We start from the raw sequence: 22322 nt of genomic DNA, 5'->3' as shown, positions 1-22322 counted from the left end.
CCTTGAACCGGCAGGTATCCTGATGGCAGCTGGGCGTGTAGCAGATGATCAATGGGAGTAGGCAGCAACAGGACCCAACAGGGTAAGTAAACTCCAGCAAACACCGGAAGAGAAAGTAAACAACGAAAGGCAGAAAGCCAGGCACGAAGGAGAGAAAGTAGGGAGGAGGGAGAGAACTGAAGGCGGGGACCGGAGAAGGACCGGGAAGAGTAAGTAGGGAGCAAGAGGAAAGGCTCGAGGAGCAAGAGAAAAAACAGCGTGTAGCAAGACCGCGGCAGCGAGGAAAAGCAGCTGACCGTGGAAGGTTGCAACGCGCTGGACCCAGGGGGAGGAGCGTTTAAATAACGCTAAGCGGAAAAAGACTAGACCGCTTAGCGAACCTAGCGTCAAGCGTGACGGAAATCAGGAAGTCCGTAAGCGGCAGTGGGGCCAAAGACGCCAGGTGAGAAAGCGGCGCATGACAGTATGCCCCCCGCCAAGGCCCAGGCCCCCCGGTTTACCGGGATGTAAACGGTGAAACTTCCGGAGAAGGACAGGAGCGTGGATGTGTGCTTTTGGTTCCCAAGAGTCCTCAGCATGGGAAAAACCCTTCCAATGCACCAGGTATTCCAGGCGCCCTTTGCGGTACCTGGAGTCCAGTAACCTGGATACCTCATACTCAGGTGTATCAGGGGAATGAGAGAGAGTGGGGAAAGGACGAGCCCTTAGTGACTGTTCGGCACTCTTCAAAAGTGATGCGTGAAACACTGGTGAATTCGCCTAAGAGAATGTGTCAACTTTGGGCGGAAGGCCACTGGATTGATCTTGGCAGTAATGGGATAGGGACCAATAAACCTGGGGGACAGCTTAGACGGCCGAGACCATCTAGGAAGGTATTTGGTGGATAACCACACCTTGGAGCCAACCTCCCAATCAGGTACTACCTGCCGGTGCCGGTCGGCTTGCTTCTTGTATGCCTGGAGGCTATCTCTGAGGTTCAACTTAGCTTTGTCCTGGATGTCCCTTATACGGATTAGTACCTCCTCTACCGCCGGAAGTGCAGGTTTGCAGGAAAAATGGGGAATGATGGCTCGAGGACAAAATCCATATGAGCAATAGAAGGGAGACATCTTGCTTGCGGAATGACTGGCATTATTATATGCAAACTCCGCCGTCGGCAGCATATCCACCCAGTTGTCTTGTTCCAAATTGGTGTAGCTGCGCAAATATTGTTCCAAGGTGGCGTTTAACCGCTCTGTCTGCCCATTTGGTGTGGGGATGATATCCTGATGACAATGCGCGCTGAATATTAAGAGCGGCGCATAAGGACTGCCAGAATTTGGAGATGTATTGGCTCCCTCGGTCTGATACGATCTTGTCTGGGAGACCATGGAGTCGAAACACATCTTTAATGAAAACCAATGCCATACCATCGGCAGTTGGTATACCAGAGAGTGGAGAGAAATGAGCCATCTTGGTGAGGGAATCGATGATCACCATTATGCATGAACAACCTTGAGACAAAGGTAAGTCCACAATGAAATCAGTAGATATATGACTCCACGGACGTTCCAGGATGGAATCCTGTTGCAGCAGACCTAAGGGTTTCTTTGTGTTATTTTTACTCTGACAGCAGACTCTGCAAGACCTGACGTAGCGTTTAACGTCTTCAGACAAACTTGGCCAATAAAAGGCTGTACTGATCAGGTCCAAGGTACTAGCCTGTCCCCTATGGCCTGCAGTCTTGTGATCATGGCACCAGGACAATATGTCTTTCTGAAGAGTTTTGGATGGTACCCAGATCCTCTGATTCTTCAGGAACAAACCATCCTTTTGAATCATGCCGCGGGGTTCTGGATGTAAGGAGACGGCTTCTTTTATCCGTTGAAACAAGGAGGAGATAGTGGCTAGAATGCGGTTCCTGGGAAACAACTTCTCTGGGCAGGATGAGGCAACATGGGAGGTGAACGACTTCCTGGACAGGGCATCTGCCAAAGTATTTTGGCTTCCAGGAATATAAGTGATGATAAAGTCATATTGTGAGAAAAAATGCGCCCATCGGGCTTGTCTGGAATTGATGCACTCCATTGACTGTAGAACTTGTAAATTCTTATGGTCGGTCCGGATAACAAAAGGGTGGCTGCACCCCTGTAGGAGGTGTCTCCAGACTTCACAGGCTCTTTTCATGGCCAGAAGTTCACGTTCAATTACAGAATAATTCCGTTGACTAGTAGTGAGAGTTTTAGATAGATAAGCTATTGGGTGTTCCGCGTTGTCATGCTCTTGTAGTAGAACAGCTCCTATAGCTGCGGCAGAGGCATCTGTCTCAACGATAAAAGGTTTGTTTTGGTCTGGCTGGCATAGGATGGGAGCGCTGCAAAAGCTCTTCTTCAAGAGTTGAAAGCTCTCTTCAGCCTGAGGGCTCCAGATGAAAGGCACAGATGTCTTCTTTAACAAATTGGTAATCGGCAGAACAGTGTTGGAAAAACCTGGCACGAAACGCCTATAAAAATTAGCCAAGCCCAGGAATCTCTGAACCTCTTTGACTGAAGAAGGAGCCTGCCAATGGAGAATAGCCTCGACCTTCTTTTGATCCATTTGTACTCCTTGTGGTGAGAGGATAAACCCTAAGTAAGGGACCGAAGATGCTCCAAATACACACTTTTCACGTTTGGCCAATAAATGATGTTTCTTAAGGCGCTCCAGGACCTCTTTGAGATGCAGTAGATGCTCTGACATAGACTGTGAAAAAACAAGTATGTCGTCAAGGTAAACTACTACTGAAATAAACAATAAATCTGAGAATATTCGGTCTATGAACCTTTGAAAAATTGCTGGAGCATTGAGCAGTCCGAAGGGCATTACGTAGTATTCGTACAGGCCAAATGGTGTCCTGAAGGCCGTCTTCCATTCATCTCCTGGACTTACTCTGAGTAAGTGATATGCATTACGCAGATCCAATTTGGAGAAAACTGTCGCTCCCTGTACTGATTCCAAAATGTCAGGAATGAGGGACATGGGATATCTGTCCTTGCAAGTTACCTTATTCAGACCCCTGTAATCGATGCATGGCCTGAGGTCTTTAGAATCCCTTTTTGGAATAAAAAACAGGGGAGCACCTGCCGGGGACTTAGAGGGTCTAATGAGACCGTTGCATAAGTTGTCATCCAAATACTTTCGTAAAGCGTCCTTTTCAGTCTTGGATAAGGCAAACATTCTGCCAAATGGCACCAGGGCATTGGGTATCAGTTCAATGGAGCAGTCCTCCGGTCTGTGGGGTGGTAATGCCATGGGGGCGGATTCAGCAAACACCATAGGGTATTCTTCCAATACTTTGTCAATGGAATGCACCCCTATACTCGTGGGGAGAATAGTGGGAGATATTTTTACCTCCTGGTAATGTGCTTCTTGAAAGCAGTGTGTCTGGCAATAACTGGAATTAAAATGCAAACAATTAGACTTCCAGTCGACATGGGGATTATGTTGTCGCAGCCAGGTAATCCCCAAGATTAGGGGAAAATGGGCTGCTCGAATGATGTCAAAAGTAATGACTTCTGAATGCTGAAAAATAGTTAGAGGAAGGAGTTCGGTCGTCTGAACTATGAGTCCTGAGCTCAAAGGTGTGCCGTCTACTCCTTCTACCTTCTGGCCATGTCCGCGGTCTATCCGTGAAGCACCTACTTTGTCAACCCAAAGGGTGTCAACGAAGTTCCCTGCGGCACCACAATCCAAGAGAGCCAGCGTCTCTACAGGGCTGCCATTGATAGTAACCTTAACCGTTATAACCATCAGGTGGGAATCTTCTGAAGGAATCGAGGAATCAATAGACATAGTAACGTAGGGACTGGAAGACTGCCCTCGATAACCCGTCCCAACTAGGCTTGAGGGTTTGCGTTTTCCGCCGGTTTCTTGGTTAGTTCAGTACAATTATGCACCGTGTGGCGATCAGAGGCACAATAGGTGCATAGGCCCTGTTCCCTTCTCCTCCTTCTTTCTTCAGGCGTTAGAGAACGGCGAGTAGTGCCGATTTGCATGGGCTCATCGTGAGGTTTGAGCGCTACTGAAGGTGGTGAGGAGGTCCTTGAAAAGGAGGCACGTGTCTTTCTTCTTTCTTGGCGTCTTTCTTGCATCCTGAACTCCATCTGAAGAGCGGCCGTCATCAGATCCTGCAGGGAAGTAGGACGAGGAAAGTGAGCCATTTCATCTTTTAATTCTTCCCTAAGGCCTCGGCGGAACAGAATAAATTGGGACTGCTCGGGCCAACCCGTCTCCATAGCCAATCTCTTAAAGGAGGAGATATAAGACAGCACATCAACTTGTCCTTGACGAATGTCCATCAAGTCTTCTCCAGCTGCCATTGAAATTTCGGGTCTTTCGAAGGTTCGTTTTTCAAAATCAACAAAGGCGTCGAAATTCTGAAGGACAGGGTCATTTCCGGTGACTAGGGGGGTGGCCCAAGCAAGAGCGTTCCCTGTCATATTGGACACCAGGAATCCAACCTTGGCATGATCAGAGGCGTAGGTGCGGGTTCTGAAGGAAAAATACACCCTGCAAGCGTCAAGAAATTCTTTCAAGGTCTTGGGGGAACCATCGTACTTCCCCGAAGACAAAGACATGGGAGGCAGGTCTGTGTTGGGGGGCTCCCTCACTGCCACCATTTGTTTTAACAGGTTGTTTTCGGTTTTCATATTTTGCATTTCTAGAGAGAGGCTTTGTACTGCAGCAATTAGTTCCTGCACTTGCTAAGGAGTTGCCATGGTTGTTGTTTGTGGGCGTTGCAAACTGTCAGCACCAACTTCTAATACAGTTGAAGTACCCTCTTTTATCTCTTCAACCTCCTCACCTGTGGAGTCGAAATCCTCCTCAACTGGGCTGAGCGCTCGATGTGCCGTGTAGTCCTTTTCCTTTTTTCGAGGCTGAGCGTATCTCCCACAGGAGGAAGCCACAGTGAGAGCGTGTTAATGCGCCCTGACCGTGTCCCCCTCCCGGGAGGGACGAAAAGGGGGAAAAAAGCCAGAATAGGCAAAAAAACCCTTGAACCGGCAGGTATCCTGATGGCAGCTGGGCGTGTAGCAGATGATCAATGGGAGTAGGCAGCAACAGGACCCAACAGGGTAAGTAAACTCCAGCAAACACCGGAAGAAAAAGTAAACAACGAAAGGCAGAAAGCCGGGCACGAAGGAGAGAAAGTAGGGAGGAGGGAGAGAACTGAAGGCGGGGACCGGAGAAGGACCGGGAAGAGTAAGTAGGGAGTAAGAGGAAAGGCTCGAGGAGTAAGAGAAAAAACAGCGTGTAGCAAGACCGCGGCAGCGAGGAAAAGCAGCTGACCGTGGAAGGTTGCAACGCGCTGGACCCAGGGGGAGGAGCGTTTAAATAACGCTAAGCGGAAAAAGACTAGACCGCTTAGCGAACGTAGCGTCAAGCGTGACGGAAATCAGGAAGTCCGTAAGCGGCAGCGGGGCCAAAGATGCCAGGTGAGAAAGCGGCGCATGACACATGCTTCCTGATGGTCTTGGAATCAGTGGACTCTAAGGAACAGCAAACCTCTATGTCATCATCACCCCCAGGCGATATACAGATTACCTGTTGGGATCCAACAGGGACATTTGATATCCCGCATTCTGAGTAAGGCTTGAAGCCCAAGGTCTTTGTGGGGTTAAGTATGATGCAGCAAGCTAGAAAATCTAGTGGCATGTTCCAGAAAGTGCCTGCATGCATGAAAAAAGGAACTGAGGTCATGCGATGCAGTAGCTTTGTGTATATTGTCCCCAATGTCATATCTGGTGCTGAACATAGAATATCAAACACAAGGAATCTGTAGAAAAAAAGTAATCCATTAAAACATGTATATATAAAATGAGAATCCCCAAAGATGTAAACATGGTATACCATGGCAGGTACTGGTAAATCCGTTGGCCCTCTCTCAAGTGTGGTAGGCAGCATTGGACTAGCTTGCATGCCGCTGTCACAGTCCCCTTTTTCCATGTGCTGTTCCTCAGCAGCACTTTCAGGTGCAGGTAAATCAATATTCTGGAAAATATAATGGGATACACATTCAGGTACTTCAAGCAGGGTTAATGCTTCACTTACTAGCTGAATAATATTATGTGCAGCACCTAAAATTGGCAGAGAAGTTGAACACGATAGAACTAATTGTTTTTTCAGGAATTGATGCAATCACTTTCCTTGGTCGAAACACAAGAGCTCTGTGTATGGTGATTGCTGACAATCACAAGTCTGCACTGCAGTGCAGCAGTCCAACCACACTACCTACTGCTGTGCTGATTCCTTTCTTCCCTATGACGGGAAGACACGGATTCGGAATATACTGCTTGTCAAAGATCATAAGAATGTTCTGCATGGGGTCCATTCACCATATCGACAACGCCAAAGTGAGAAAGGGAAATCTCTGTAGTTGTTTCCTTTTTTTTCATCCCCACATAACGCACAAACTCACAGTACACTCCTTGCCCAAGATCACAAGGGTTTACAGGAATGAGTGCCTCTATCTCCCTTTCCCTTAATCCCAGTGGAGCAGAAAAGCCAAGTGTCTGTGCTGTTAGCCTAGGATCACAAGGGTGCACTGCAATGAATACCTCTATTTCCAAGTGCTCATTAATTACCTTTCCACCACATGAATACAAGTGCACTGAAAATAAAATATGCCCACAATTTCAAGGTACTACTGGCTACAGGTAAGACAACCAACCCCCAATAGCATCCTTTTGTAATGCCTGCCATTTTATGCTTTAACTGCATAGCCCAATTACAATTTAATTTTTCAAGAACCAGTTCTGAAATCTGAGAAGTACTATTCTCTTGTCTTTTACAGGTATTACTATCATTGTTTGTTTATATTTGCGAGGTGGGAGGGAATATGAATACAGAGTGCATTAAATTGCAGTTTAATCAAGCAAATGCCACATTCTATGTTACCCCTGTGTTATGCTATTTCATACCACATCAAAACTCATTTATAATTAGTTTGAATGATTTGCTTTAATGAATCCTTACAATCTTGCACTTTAAGTGCCTGACAGTGTTTTTCAAAGCAGTCTTCTGAGAGTTAATGACTTAATTGGAGTTGTAAACCAGCTACTGGTGTAATAAAAATGTCTTACCAGGTCTGCCTTCGCCAGTCGATTTATAAGCACTCTGTATGTCCTTCACTGAAGTCCTGTTTAAAACAAGCATTGGAAAAGCCAACAGTTTTGAATTGTGTATAAGTATGAGGCATTTGCCAGGCACTGCAATTGGATGCCCAGGTACGCACACCATTTTGCACCTGCTACTATCAATAGCCAGTTAATACCACTATGGCTGTGCCTGGCAAGCGCCGTTCCATGCCTAAAAACAAGCCCAAACTTTCGATCTTGCCAATGCTTGCTGAATGTTGAGCGTGGTGGGGATCCATTGAAGTCGCAGAAATTCACTGTTATTAGATCATAGTTCAATTGATGCAATGCCTACTTTGTGCATCATTATTGTTCTGGTAGATTCTTTGCCTTGATTACCCTGATGATAATTAACCCTACTGTAAGTGGTAATCTGATTGTCTCTCCCTAATAGCAGGAATACCACCTGTGCAGCAGAAACAGATAAGGATTTACTGAAATGCTGCCAAAGTATGCATGAATTAGGCTTCGTCGAGGGTAAACTGGGACCCCCACACTGTTTTAAACAATTCTTAAAATGGACCTAGATTATAAAGAATTCCTACGTGATTCAGTGATAAGTCAAATGTGGACGGCCTGGTCACACCCCCTTCATATGAAGCATGCAAATAGGACATGGTGGTACTTCTAACAACATTAGCTGAAACACACATAAGGCATCACTCCAAAATCTACAGTTGTGTAAAAGTAAAGTGCATTATCTGTTGGTGCACAGTTGGTTCAAGAACTCACACTAATTCCTGAATACAAGCAAACTTAAAATTACCTAAACCCATGACTATTACCAAAATGAATTATTTCTTAGGTACAACTGGATATTGTAGACAATTGATATTGAATGCTGCTAATATGCGGTCTTTTTAAGCACTTACAGGCAATCACATAACTACATACTCCCAAAAACTTAGAATGGATTCTAAAAGAAGAAATGCTTCTATGGAGGTAAAATGAGCCCTTACTAATGCCCTAGTCATTAATTTGCTAGATTCCAAAAAAACATGTGTTTTACCTTGTCAAGAAAATTGTGGTTATGCACAAGCAGAATTAATACAGAAATATGGCAACAACCATCAGCCAATTTTCTATTACAGCACCACACTGGATCTAGTTGCAACTGGGTTAACGCATTACTTGCAGTCAGCGGTAGAAGCTGCATTAAGTGTACAACCTTCAAAAATGTTGTATTAGGATTGCCCCACATTGTATCGGTATCACATCCAGTAACAGCATTGCTGTTAAAAAAAAGAATACAGCATTTGTTTGCTTCTTGACTTCTGAAATATGAACTCATTCTGTAGAACTCTGCAAATATTTTCCTAACTCTATGTTCTGTGGTAACTCCGGCCTCACTGCTGATATCCTGGTTCAAAATGCGAAGTGAGGGGGGGGAGGATCTGGAGGTGAGATAGAAGTAGAAGAAGGGTGGTCTGGTCTGTATAGAAGAAAGTGAAGGTAATCAATTAATTATAATTGTTTTATAGAGCATGATTAATACCAAAGAGGTTTCTAAGCGTTGGCCCGGAATTCAAACCTGTGTTGTTATGAGTCGGCTTGCTTCCAAGACGAGCGTGTTGTCACAGAGCTATACTACACGTGCCTTAATAGCCCGGCATTAAAACTGTAAGGTCCAAGCATCAGAGGCGGTATTATGCCACTACCCAATTAACAGGGACAACCTCCCGCTCACAGGAATCGAATGTAGGAGCTCCAAATTATAGTGCCTTGCCATTGGGTGCTGGTGTGGTGAAAGCAGAGTCAATGGAGCTAGCTCTCTGGGAATTACTGCCTCTATCTATCCTGTTGGGAGGTTATGTTGCGGCTGTTTGTCATAGGGGTAATCAAGGCCCCTGCCATAATAGGTGAAAGGGGTGAAGAGTTGAAAAGGATGCTTGCGTGCCGAGTTAGAATGCAGTTGAATGGCATTACTCAAAGTCTTAGCTGTGACCTTGGAGGCTTGGAACACTGTATCGATTCATCAACCTCCAAATCAAACAGTTCTTTCGGATAAAATGGGAAAATCAGGACTTTGTATTGGACATTGGGAAAACCCCTAAGGTTCTCTCCAGGAATGCCAGTGTAGTACAGACACAGTGCCCATCACATACGTCAAACAGGACTGCAAGATCTGGGTTTGGCCCATTTGCTATTACCAAGAATAGAGTTGAAACTCTCCTTCTTCTTCACAGTGGGCATGTTCTCGGCTCTCTGGAGAGCAGGCTTCAAAAAGCATACATTTTTTTAGCCAACACGCAAGTGGCATTGACTGTCCTAAATGTAAAGCTCCTGGAAATGATGACCTTCCAGCACATGGCATACAGCTTCTGGCTCTGCCTTCTGGGTGTGAGGGATGGGAAGGATGTGGTCATCAGCCCTGTAGTGTCAGCCTGCACCACCAAGCTTTCCGGCAGGGGATGTTTGGAAAGGAAACTGGCCTATGTTTTTTAGCAAGACCTTGGTCCACCAGAGGGACCGACAATGGCTTCTCCCAAGCTGACAAAACAAGTGGGTCCACTGAAGAGTTAATGGGCAGAAGGCCTTCCCTTGGGGGTCCATTGTCCAAAATGTATGTCATGTCAAGCTGGACTCAAGGCTTTGTGGGTGCTAATAACCCCAAAGTCTCCACAACCTTGGTGATGGCCCACTGATCAGAACAGTGGGGTTTGCCAGGCAAAGGCGATGGAATGATATGCAGCTCCGAAGAAGTGTTCAAACCATTAGCCTCTTGGAGGTCTTGAGCGAAATCCAGAAGATCATCCATTTCCTCATAAAAGTCCTAAGAACAGTCCAGTGCTTCACTGGACTAAGGTGGTTCTCGACCACTGGGGATGACACCCCCTTCCTCATCAAATATATGGGTCATCTTTGAAAGAAATTAACCCCTTGAATGAGGAGCATATTCCATTGGGGCCTCGGTGCTAAACGGCAACAGCGTCACGAGGGAAGGAGCAGATGTCGATGATTTGGCAACCAAAGGTCGGGTCGTACGATAAAGGCAGTGTAGTGCCTATCGGCTGAGCCAGATACGAGCAAGCAGGCATGCGGTTGAGGTCCGAAGAGACACCTCTGACAACTTCATGTAGTGCTGTAGACTGTGAGAATTGGCCAAGATGTCAAGTACCTGCTGCCGTAATGCCCCAGGAGTCAAGGACTTGGTGAGGAACAGTTCCTTGGGTGTAGGTGACAAATCCTCCAAGATATGCCCTTGTAATGACTCTACTTCTTGGAGGACAAAGAAGAGTGATGCCTGGCAGAGTGAGAAGGTGACTTGGACCTCTTCCTCCACTTTTTCTTCTAGTGTTTCTTGTCCAGAGATTGATCTGGCTCCTTAATGGCTGTCTTACTTGGCTCTGTACCAGGGGGACCTGAAATGTGTGCAATGGTCTTGGAATGAGTGGACTCTGAGGAACAGCAAACCTCTATGTCGTCATCACCCCCAGGCGATATACAGATTACCTGTTGTGGTCCAACAGGGACATTTGATATTCCCGAGTCTGAGTAAGGCTTGAAGCCCAAGGCCTTTGTGGGGTTAAGTATGACGCAGCAAGCTAGACAATCTAGTGGCATGTTCCAGAAAGTGCCTGTATGCATGGAAAAAAGTTACTGAGGTAATGCTGTGCAGTAGCTTCATGTATATTGTCCCCGATGTCATATCTGGTGCTGGACATAGAATATCAAACCTGAGGAATCTGTAGAAAAAAGTTATCCATTAGAACATGCATATATAAAATGAGAATCCCCAAAGGTGTAAACATGGTATACCATGGCAGGTACTGGTAAATCCGTTGGTCCTCTCTCAAGTGAGGTCGGTGACATTGGACTAGCTTGCATGTTGCTGTCGCAGTCCCCTTTTTCCATGTGCTGCTCCTCAGCGGCACTTTCAGGTGCAGGTAAATCAAAATTCTGGAAAATATGATGGCATAAACATTCAGGTACTTGAAACAGGGTTAATGTTTTAACTTACTCAGCTGAATAATATTGTGTGCAGCACCTAGATTTGGCAGAGAAGTTGAACACGATAGCTCTAATAGTTTTTTCAGGAATTGATGCAATTACTTTCCTTGGTCGAAACACAAGAGCTCTGTGTATGGTGATTGCTGACGATCACAAGCCTGCACTGCAATGCAGCTGTCCAACCACACTACCTACTGCTGTGCTGATTCCTTTCTTCCCCATGACTGGAAGAAAAGGATTCAGAATATATTACTTGTCAAAGATCACAAGGCTGCGCTGCATGGAGTCCATTCACCATATGGAGAGCACCAAAGTGAGAAAGGAAATATCTCTCATCATAGACCAGTGCTAGGAATGCAGGGAAGAAACATGGGGCCTCATTACTACTAGTGCAGAATCTGTTTAACGGCGCCGGTAATGGTGCCGGCTCCATTAAACCCACTCTGCACTATTACGAAGTTCCCTCGCGGGACCCGCTCTGGACGTCTGATTTTTCCAGACGTCCATAGCGGGTCCCGCGAGGGGACCAGGGAGCTAACAACGGGCTCGTTATTAACGGGCCCGTTGTTAGCGCCCTCCCCATTCCCATTGAGCCCTATGGGAAGGACCGGGTCGGGGTTCCCTGAAGGAGGAAATGCCGGGCCCTCCAAAGTCGGAATGGCCTGGTATTTCCCCATTCAGGGAACCCGGACACGATTTTGGAGGCAGCCATGGTGCTAATAGCACCATGGCTGCCTCCAAAGTCATGACAAGGCCCATGGTGTTTTCTCTATTTGGGTCTTTCCATGCTTTGCTACAACTTCTAATTTATTGTTATGCCTTGTCATGCCCTCATCATGCCTTGTTAGGCCATGTTGTGCCTTGCTGTAGGTGGCTTGATTGCTTACACACCTTGATACCCTGCTGACACTTCAACTTTCTCACTTTCTACCTTATACTTTATTGCTCCCATGTGCTCCACTCTGATTCTCCCTGCTGGGTTTTGCTCCAATGTGTCATAATGCAATTTTGCTCCTGTGTGTTGCATTGCCCTTTTTTACCTTTGGATTTGCTCCCTTGTGTCCTGTTGTGATTTTGCTGCATGGTGTCCAATGCAATTATTCCACTACTGTGTTTTGCTTTCTGATGCACAGTTTACTCACGTGACTGGCTTCTAGATATCTTCCTTCACAGTCTACTGCTGCAGGCTCCCTATGTTTTACACACCTCCTTGTGATTCCACACTCTCATAAAGGACCAGTTGCTGCACACTGTCCACTAGCAAGGATTTCAACCCATTCCAGGTTGTCTCAAGACATCTCCTCACAACTACGTCACATGAAGGCAGCACTGCAGAGACATAACCATGGCCACATCCGATGGATGCTCAATGTTGCTCACAAAGCCTTCCATTAAACTGCCCAAATTCGCCTTCTTGATCTCTATGCTCTACGTGCATACCAAGTAAGCCACTCGTGCACAATTAAATACCCCAAGAGAAATCAAACATCAGAACACAGCACTGCTACAATCATCTTATATGTCCCAATTCACGCCAATGCATAATAACACCATGGTCAGGCACGGCTCCCCTCTGGACACAAGTGCCTCGATGCTCTTCACACAGAGTACTTAGAAACAGACCTGCACCCAAAGTTTAGGTTATTTTCAGTCCCCACGCATCAACCCAACAGCAAAGCTATCTTATTTTTGTATTCTCTGTCCACTAATCTGACCCACACTCCCTCTCTTTTCAGATCTGCCAGAGTACCTGTAGACCATGCAAATCAGCAGCTGTGCAAGGTATAAACCCTATAACAGAACATAATATAACATAACCTCCATGTGCTCATTCCTTTTATTCCCTTCTCATGGAATCAAGGCACCCCTTGTGCATCTGCTATCGCTGGTATTCTGCCCCTTAAGAATTCCATCCTGGTTGCATTAGCCAATGTTCGGCCTGGGGTTTGTCCCTCCCCATACTGGCAAGTAACGTACCTGCCCCACATGTATTTGGCTTCTCTTTCTGCCAGGTCCTGAAATTCCTGGAGCTGTTTCAACAGCCCTGCTTGTTCCGTGTTCGACGGGGTGAGTGTGGCCGCTTGCATTGTTCGAATGGTATTTTCTTTGTCGGCCAGTTCCCTTCTAATTTGCTATATAATCCCCAATTCTCTGGATATGCATTCCCCCCTGATCACACATTTAAAACTTTCCCACAGTGTCCCCATGGACTCCACTGCCCCTCGTTAATCTCGAAATAGGTATCTATGCCCGCTGTCAGCCCTTCTCTAAATACAGTGTTGGTAAGCCCCTCACTTTTAAATCTCCAGTGATGTCTTTCCCTCTCGCGTCCTGACAGGTCAATAGTCAGCTACACGGGTTGAGTGGGAGGAGGGGACATCCAAGCCAGCCCCCCCCCCTTATTCCCATGCTTCCTACGTGGGCCCAGTCATGCATGCTTCAAGTCCAGGGCCCCGGACTTGAAGCACTCATGTGAGAACCCCTCAGGGAACCATCATCCCTATCGTGCAAACACACTTGTGATTATTGAAACATCGGTATACACTACATTATAAGGTTACGTCAGAACTCCATTTTTGTACCATACAGACTCCATCTTGCAAATAGGCAAGAGGGTATTCAGATTATCCCCGACCCGCAACCATCTTTGGAAGCGCACAGTCAGTGTGACGCTCCCCCCGCCACCTCCCCTTTGCCGTTCGCATAACTGCCTGGTTCCCATGAGGCGGCTGGCAGCGGAAAAGCAACAAAATCTGCACTGTATCGTTTGCCGTCCAAACTCCCTCTATTAACTCAGTGGCAGCTTGAGGGGAGGAGGCGAAGGCCATGGCTATCTGTCTCCGTAAAACCTGCCCCACACCCTTTAGACCTAGGCTGCAGACACCTAATCCCTTTGTACCCCAGAACAGAGTCAACAACGAGAGAGACCTTTGAAGTGACAAATGTATCTTCCCTTTCCAACTCATATGCGTAAAAGAAGGCCCTCTCCTTGTATTTGGAATGCATCTTAACCCACCGACACCTTAAACAAGCCCACGAGCATGACAGTGTAAATACACATACGTGTGTTCTATGATAGCTTGTGTTATTGAAATTAGAGTGTATGCCAACTTATAGCATTTAACCGTCAGCACGATTAACGTGTAGCTCTGTCATGAGTAAACAAGCCAGAGACCTAGGCAAACTCACACAATGTTACCTCATTGTTGATAATGTAGAATGTACGTCTATGCAGACCATTAGACAGACTCATATGAACATCTGATCATACTTGGTTATTTGTGTCATATTGATTGCATTCCAGCCATCCCCTTCTCACCACCCCCTTGTTCTTGTGTTAAGAAATTGTCCAAAGTATATGAAGTTTGAACAATGTTATAGTACATTCCTTTCAGGTAAAGAAGCAGCTAAGCGTATTTGAAGCAGTAATCTGTTATATGTAAATATAAAAGACCCCAGCCACTTTGGCAATGTGAAACTGAAAACCTCAGAAGGAGGACCTTAAGCCCATTCCAGAACACCCCGGCTCAGTGTTGAATTATGTTGTTTGGACACCTGATCAGTGAGACCTTTTCAAGAAAGGACACGTCTAAGATGAAATGTATTTCCTGAAATCCATTCACAGCAACCATATACCCCCGCCTCCCCCTGTCAATAGTGAACAGATGCCCCCGGCCCTATATCCGAATGTGCTTTGATAGGAAAGCGATATCCCTGGTAAGGTACATATAATTGATGTTCAATGTTAGAGAATCATGCCTTGTTTTTACATGTGCAACCTACTGGCCTTGCTGCCAAACAAAATGATTAAACATATGAACGGATGAGAATGTGTGGCCACAAGGGCAAAATGTGATAGGGCCAGGATGTGATGTGTCAATTCTTTGGAAGTCGGATAGATGAGCCTGGACGAACTGCTGACCTTGCGTACCACATCATGATGTCAACTCGCCACCCACCCTTGGGCCAATCATCTATCGCCGACCATATAGCAACCATAGGTGCCTCCCCTTATTGACCAATCCTGATCAAATATGTGCCCCCTAGGCCACCCCCTGTTCGACCTGTCATACTATGTATAAAAATGAAATGTAACATGTTTCCTGCAGAGCGCTCTCGGCGTGAGCAGAGTAGATTCTGTTTGCCCTAACTTTAGATAAAGGCTTTAATAGCACTCTCACTTGGTCTTGGTCTTATTTCCTCCTGGGATGTACCTTTATTGACTCTGTTGGTAGTTCACCAACGGGCCTGCGGGGGCCTCTTACCTTCATTGGTGGCCCCGACGCGATAGCGTTCTTTCCCGTCCTTCTGGCACGAGACGCCCCCCTGCTTTGACCCTGAGCGCACTCCCTCAAGAGCTACCCGCCAACAGCAACCGGTACACTTAGACATGCGCACGCAATAGGGCGAGCGAGTATGGGATCCCTCTTAACAAAACCCATACATACCACTCGCCGGAACCAGGCGTGGTGTTTGAGCGAGAAGCAGCGCCCTGCCGATCGGGTCCAGAGGGTCTCGGATCAAGACAGACATGTGAGTATTAAGTGCGAGTGATATTAAAGGCGCGGGTGGGAGTCAGATTAGGAAGGGTTGAGGGTGAAAAGAAAATAATTTGGGTAGCACCGCGGGAGTGTAAAGGTGAATCTGAGGGGGAGAGGTTCTGGAGCCTGGGGTCTTTTCCTATATTTTCTACTCTTCTCCTCCTATCGCATATGGCCCTTAGGGCAGAGATGAAGTAAAAAAGGGACAAGAAGTTAACAGGGATCCTATCTCCGTATTGAGTAGAAGGCGCCGCCGTATAGTGCTATCTCGACTAGTACAGGATATAGAGGTTTAAGAAGTTGAATTGAAAAGGGAAAAATAAAAGAGATCGTGGGGTCAACAGATACACCCAGAGTATTAGATAGAAATGCTTTTTTCTGACCTTTTTTCTTATCTCATTCTTCTCCTTGCCCTCCTAAATGGGTGGATTGATACAAGGGAGGGGAAGGGATTAAAACTTGGGGAAGTAACGAGGGATTGGGTGAAAATAACGGGACAGTGGGAATGATGGGAAGTGTTATGTTTGTGTCTATGTTTTTCGTTGTCTGTGTAAACGTTAAATGTCTATTCCACCTGTGAAATGACTATTTTTGGTGTACAATGTGCAATGCAGATTAGTTGATTGAAAAAGCGATTTCCCTGATATACAGTGCAGTGTGAGAATACTAAAAGGTAATTAAACAGTTGGGAATTGTAACAAAGAGTGAGTTGAGTATACGAGCAGCGAATAAGTACACGGTAGGTCAACCAGTTAAGATATCATAAGAGTGAGGTACAATGGGTGCAGAAACGCCCCTTGCTCATGATTGTAAAACGCTACCAGGTTATGCTGACAAAATTAGAAAGTACCACGAACAGTGGATTACAGAATTGAAGGGGGAGTGATTACCCCAGGTATGGCCAGAAGGAGGGTCTTTTGATAAGGAAGTATTGGATATGGTCGACACTTGTTTTTTTATTAAGTACAAGGGAAAGCAGTTCCATAATAGGAGAGAGATATTGGATCTGTGGCGCCTATTTGAGGAGGTGCCCCCACGTAAAGATAGTGAGCAGAATGCATCTCCCCTGACAACAGCTGGCAATGCAGGGCCGCCCATTCAAGATGAAAAGAACATAGAGGTAACGCGGGTTTATCCCTTGGTGTCCAAACCAGAACCTGCAGAGGGGTGTAGTAACCCCTGTATGTAGCACAGTCCACAGCCCCACTGGTACACAAGCCATCTGCTACTGCACCACCCCCATATGAAAGCCAAAGCGTAACAAGACCCCTATATAGCTCAACGGTCGATATCCGAAAATTAGCCCAAGATCTGGAGTCACGCCTCACAATGGCCTGCCCAGAACTGTCCCGTATAAGGGCGCTGGGGGAGGGAGGAGGGACATCCACCCCACGGGCGATCCAAGATGGAACTCCCTCACCGAGTACGGGAACAGGGGAAGATGGATGGAAGAAGGGAGAGATCGTGTTCCGTATTAATGACACCCCAGCGCGAATAATAGAAATAAACACTGTAGAAAGCGTGCGGGAAGCAGAAGAAGGAGGGGCACTGTCAGAGAGAGATGAGGAGGACTGGAGCGACATAGAAGAACAGGAGGAGGACAGAAGGTTAGGGATCACCGCCGGGGGTGCATCGGCGACAGAAGGGTTGTCGCCGATAGAGGAATGGACAGGGAGGTTGAGGAACAGGACAGGGCGTATAGCGGTGATCGGAAAGAAAGGGAAGAAGGTGAGTACTAGGGAGGGGGGGAATTTGCAGCTGCCTCTGATACAACGGGGGGCGGGAAGGCCAAATTACATACCATGGGCCCAAATGGACAAGGGCCAACCTGCTTAAGCAGTTACTCCCCCATCTCCTGAGGCGCCAGCAAGTGGATATATGCGTTTGAAAAAAACACAGCAGGAGTCCCCTTGGCCGTTGGGGATGTAAAAATCTTCCTTGTGTCTGCAGTAGGAGATCAGGCTAACAGGGTCTGGGCAAAGGCGGGGTTCCCAGGAATAACGTTAGATTGCGACCGTCACGACGGGGCCTCATTCAACACAGTGCGGGCGTGCGTGTGGGACGCGTTGAGGGAAACATTCCCAGACACTCCCGATTTGCAGTCAGTGATGCAATGTACCATGAATGATGAGGAAGATGCAATGTCCTTCATTCTTCGGGTGCAGGACATGTGGAGAGCGGAAACACGTACAGCCTGGGACCAATCAACATCCCTGTTTTACTTCATTATTAAAAGAGGGCTCCCAAAGGAAGTGCAGAAGGCCCTTGATAAAATAGCTGGGATAGAAGCCCAGGGGTGGCCTGAAATTCAATGAGTTGGAAAGGGTGGGCACAGCTGTGCTTAATAAAGTTGCTTTTGTTTTATCTTAGTTCATATACATGTATTTGGGGCACACCTTGAAACCCTGGCACAAGGTAAAACAGGGGTAAACAAGGGTCGCCAGGCAACAGGGGTAAACACATAAAACCAGCGTCTGCAAAGTACGCGGGTTTTTCCGAACAAAGGGTACTACGCGGATCGGATGAGATACAGGTAAGCGAAGCAATAGGGATAGCAGTGATAATAGTATTGTGAATATGTGGGGCACATATAGATAACTATCGAATTGTGATTTTTCACAGGCCATCTCTTGAGAGTAGGGCACTCTCAACACGGGATGACATAGGACGAAGGGACACGGTACCACTGCATAAACAGGTGCACTTTATGAAGTACTTATAACAACACGTTATGAACTGGTATTTAACTATGAAGCTTACTTTTGTTTTATTTTATCTTCTGTTATTTACGGTGATTCAAACTCTGGTACCTGAAATAACTGGATAACTCACAACAATGGAATGTGTTTACACTCATTTGACTATTGAACAACTATGACCTAATTGACACTCTCTAATATGGATGTATGCATTGTATGAACAACACTATTGCCAAATATGATATGGCATGAATTATGCTTAACTGATTGAATAATTTTTCATGTGAACATGAAATGGGAATGTGGCTTTTCCATTTCTATTTGATATGATATGATATGATATGGCATTTATAACGCGCCTATACACAAGTGTTTCAAGGCGCAACGAGGCAAGGGAGGGGAAAACAGCGGAAGACAGACAACGATCCTACTAGGCCAGGTGTCATTCAAATTGCGCAAGTGCGAGGGTAGGGGGAAAGGGAAGAGTGCCAGGGGAAGGGAAAGGGGAATGTGCAGTACATGGGAAAGAAGAATAAATACAATAAATAAAACGGCCTGATGGTGGCAAGTGCATGGTAAGAGCAGACATAAGTGCTGGTCAGGGGACTGAAGGGATACAGAACCAGTCCCCAAGTGCAAGGGGTTGCCAGGGAGGCAGGGCAGGTGAGCAAAAGGCGGGACCTGGCCCCAAGATCAGAAAGGGTGGCTAGGTAACCAGTGCAGAATCAGCAGGAATTTCAACAGGGGAGAGAGGCAGAGAAAGCAGAAGCAAAGAGGAAGGTTTTGAGGTGTTTCCGGAACCGGAGATGGTTCTCCTCAAGTTTCAGGGAGGCAGGAAGGCTGTTCCAGAGGGAGGCCCCAGCAGAGGAGAGAGATCAACCACCAACTCGTTGCTTGGAGAAGCGGCTAACCCTGAGGGAGTTGGAGGCGGATGAGCGAAGAGCCCGAGAAGGAAGGTATTTAGGAAGAGAGAGTTGAAGGTAATGCGGTCCCAGGCCCCAGAAGGCCTTGTGGATAATGCAGAGGGTTTTGAACTTAATCCTTGCAGCCACTGGGAGCCAGTGCAGAGATTTCAGTCCTGGAGAGATACAATAAGTTGCAGAGGGCGGAGAGTAGAGGCAGGCAGATTTAGATAGAGGCTGTTGCAATAGTCCAGCTTAGAGAGAACCAGGGCTCTGAAGACGGCGAGCTTCTGGGGGAAGGAGAGAAGAGGAAGAATACCTCTGAGGAGGTGCAGCTGGTAGTGAGACTTCTTAGCGACGTCAGAGATGTGAGGAGAGAAGGAGAGTGTGGAGTCGAAGATGACCCTGAGGTTTTTAGCCTTGCAGGTGGGAGCAGGAAGAGGGCCAAGAGAGGCCGGCCAGAGAGCTGAAGGGAAGGAGGGAGAGGGGGTGCCAATGAGTAGAATCTCGGTCTTACTGGCATTTAGGCAGAGGTCGTTGGTGGCACACCACTCTTGGATAGCAGACAGACAGTCAGAGATGAGGGAAGGAGAGGAGGAGGCCGAGGGTAGCCTGAAAATGAGCTGGGTATCATCCGCATAGCACTGAAAATTGGGGAAGAGAGCGGCGATGCGGTGGGCAAGGAGTGCCAAGTATTGGTTGAACAGCCAAGGAGAGAGGTTAGAACCCTGGGGGACGCCACAGGTAGAGAAAAAGATATCAGAGAGGGAGGACCCAAGCTGGACCTGGGAGGGTCAGTCGGAGAGGAAAGAAGTCAGCCACGCCAAAGCCTGTCCAGTGATACCCAGGTTATCAAGTGCTTTGGATTAAGGCGCTATATAAATAACACATCATTATCATTATTATCATTATCATCGGTTGAGCAGGATGGCGTGGTTGACAGTGTCAAAGGCAGAAGAGAGATCAAACACGATAAGGACACACGGGGTGTTGGAGTCAAGGTTGGAGAGAAGGTCTTCATGTATTTTCAGGAGAGCAGTTTCCGTGCTTCTGGCAGCCCTGAAGCAAGACTGATGGTCATGAAGACAACCAACAGATTTGGTGTGGAGATTAAGATGGAATATGGCCATTTTCTCCAGGAGCTTGCCCAGGAAGGGAGTGATGGAGATTGGGCGATAGTTAGCCGGGCAGGAGGGGTCAGCAGAGGGGTTCTTAAGAAGAGGGTGCACAAGGGAGTGCTTCAGGGGGGATGGGAAGACTCCAGTGGTGAAGGAGTGATTGCAGAAATCAGCCAGGACAGGAGCCAGGGAGTCGATGTGGTCCTTGATAGTTTTGGAGGAACAGGGGTGAACCTGTTTTGACGAGACTTTTGTAGATCAGACTTGTCGAGAAACCTCGTCTGCAGAAAAAAGGGGAAAGGAAGAGCGGGAGGGAGGGGGGTGGCAGCAGAAGGGCCAGAGGAAGAGCAGGGGATAGAGGGAGGGAGTTGATGGGAGGAGTGTGAGGACAGGATGTCCTGAGTTTTGGAAATGAAGTGAGAAGCCAGTGCCGTTCAGAGGGCCTGGGAGGGGACAGGAGAGGTAGAGACTGCAGCAGGATTGGCCAGTTCCTTGCAGATTTTAAAGAGGTCAGCTGAGTTTCTCTTTCTATTTCTTTTTCTTTTGAACATGGAATTGAATGTGGTTATTATTTGGCTTTTGATATTTGGCTTTTGACATAACAAATGCTGGTCATTTATGTATTTGTTTGAATTTTGTATAACAATATAAAGGCTAGTGCCTAGAACCCTGACGACGGACAATGTCCAAAATGCATTGGCATAACATACTAATAGGCGCTATACTAGCAAAGGACGCCTAAGCCTCAGTAATAAAGAGAAGTCAAGAATCTTTCCGAATTTTACTAAAGAGTCCAGAGTGTTTGTGAAATAATATCGCAAAATGATACCATGACATTGATTTGAAATTTGAGCAACTCATATTGGAGGGCGGAGGAGAGCACACCTAGGGCCAGATTCAGTTCTGATCCCTTTCTTCTTGGCCTGAAATTCAAAGCATCATAGTGCACCACTGCAAAAGGATCAAAGAGAAAGAGAAGGAGATAGCACAGCACCGGCTGGCAGACAAAGCTAAATTAGTGCAGAGTAAGCTACTGAAGGTCAATGCAGCGTTAGTCACCAGCGGGTCAGGAAGGGAGCGGGAGGAAGAAGACGGGCAGATGGGAATACCAATGCAAATGGTGGCCAACTGGACAGGTAATGGTCAAGAGCAATGGGCGGGAGAAACCAGTACGAGGAACAGCAGTGGCAATCGAGAGGAGGACGAGGCAACCGAGGGGATTTTAAGGGGCCAAGGGGAGGAGGTGCAGGATATGGAGGGCAACGAGGGGGAATGCAAGGACAATGTTGGCAGTGTGAAAGATGGGGCCATTTTATGCGGGAATGCAGAAGCATACCAAACAACTCATACACAAACGGACACCCACATCCAGGAAGCCCATATGGGCTGTCATCGGGCGGTAGAAGAGACAGCCAACCCGACCCTAGGTACGTGAATGTGCGCCGAATGCGCCCCCGCAGGACACACCCCCACACCCACAGTGTCACAACCATGCCACCCATGTGTGCAACCAAACTTATGCCACCACTGTCAACGGGGCCCCAGCAGCACCATGCAGGGGGACCGCAGTAGTGACGGGGAATGTTTTCGACGTGGATGAACTCCCGTGGCACTCAGCATAGGACAGCCCACAGAGAGCACTTGCGCGTCCAGTACTATCGGTAACCCGCGATGCAGCAGAGGAACCACTCGTAGGGGCAGCGATAGGAAACAAGCAATTTATTTTCATGGTGTATTCGGGAGCGGAAAAATCGTGCCTTAAGGAAGACAGATTCCCACTTTCTATTCGGTCTTTGGAAACGCAGGGGTCCTCTGGGGCGGTGGTCAAGGTTCCATATACAGAAGAACTAGACATAACAGTGGGAGGGAAAACTGTGCGTGCCCCCCTCCTATATTACGAGGAATCACCCATTAATCTGTTGGGAAGGGACCTTCTCAGCAAACTCAATATGTCCAT

Source organism: Ambystoma mexicanum, chromosome 1p (genome assembly GCF_040938575.1).
Source record: "Ambystoma mexicanum isolate Mex_15411 chromosome 1p, UKY_AmexF1_1, whole genome shotgun sequence".
Classification (NCBI taxonomy): domain Eukaryota; kingdom Metazoa; phylum Chordata; class Amphibia; order Caudata; family Ambystomatidae; genus Ambystoma; species Ambystoma mexicanum.
The sequence above is the reverse complement of the archived record's forward strand: the minus strand, read 5'-3'. Positions refer to the sequence as shown.